Source organism: Herpailurus yagouaroundi, unplaced genomic scaffold, assembly GCF_014898765.1.
Source record: "Herpailurus yagouaroundi ecotype Mexico unplaced genomic scaffold, PumYag 205, whole genome shotgun sequence".
Classification (NCBI taxonomy): domain Eukaryota; kingdom Metazoa; phylum Chordata; class Mammalia; order Carnivora; family Felidae; genus Herpailurus; species Herpailurus yagouaroundi.
The window spans coordinates 12494762-12495562 of NW_024412436.1; positions in this window are offsets into that span (position 1 = coordinate 12494762).

An 801-nucleotide genomic window follows, 5' to 3' on the forward strand; every position below is an offset into this window, starting at 1 on the left:
CCACCCAGGAGCCCCTCTGCTGCTTTAGGATGAAATGTTCTGGATATATCTGTTAAGTCTGTCTGGTCCAGTGTGTCATTCAAAGCCATTGTTTCCTTGTTGATTTTCTGCTCAGATGATCTGTCCATTGTTGTAAGTGGGGTGTGAAAGTCCCCTACTATTATTGTATTATTATCAATGTGTTTCTTTATGTTTGTGATTAATTGATTTATGTATTAGGGTGCTATCAAGTTGGGAGCATAAATAGCTATAATTGTTAGATCTTCTTGGTGGATAGACCCCTTAATTATGATATAATGCCCTTCTTCATCTCCTGTTACAGTCTTTGTTTTAAAATCTAGTTCATCTGATATAAGTATGGCTATTCTGGCTTTCTTTTGATGTCCAGTAGCATGATAAATTTTTCTCCATCCCCTCACTTTCAATCTGCCGGTGTCTTTAGCTCTAAAATGAGTCTCCTGTAGGCAGCATTTAGGTGTGTCTCATTTTTTTTAATCCATTCTGACACTACATGTCTTTTTATTGGAATATTTAGTCCTTTTACATTCAGACTAATTATTGATAAATATGAATTTAGTGCCATTGTATTACTTTTTTTGTCATTATTGCTGGAGGCTTCTCTGTTCCCTTCTGGTCTTTGTCACTTTTGGTCTTTCTTTCTTACTCAAAAGAGTCCCCTTTAATGTTTCTTGTAGGGCTAGTTTTGTGGTCACAAACTCCTTTAGTTTTTGTTTGTCTGGGAAATTCTTTATCTTTCCTTCTATTCTGAGTGACAGTCTTGCTGGATAGAGTACTCTTGGC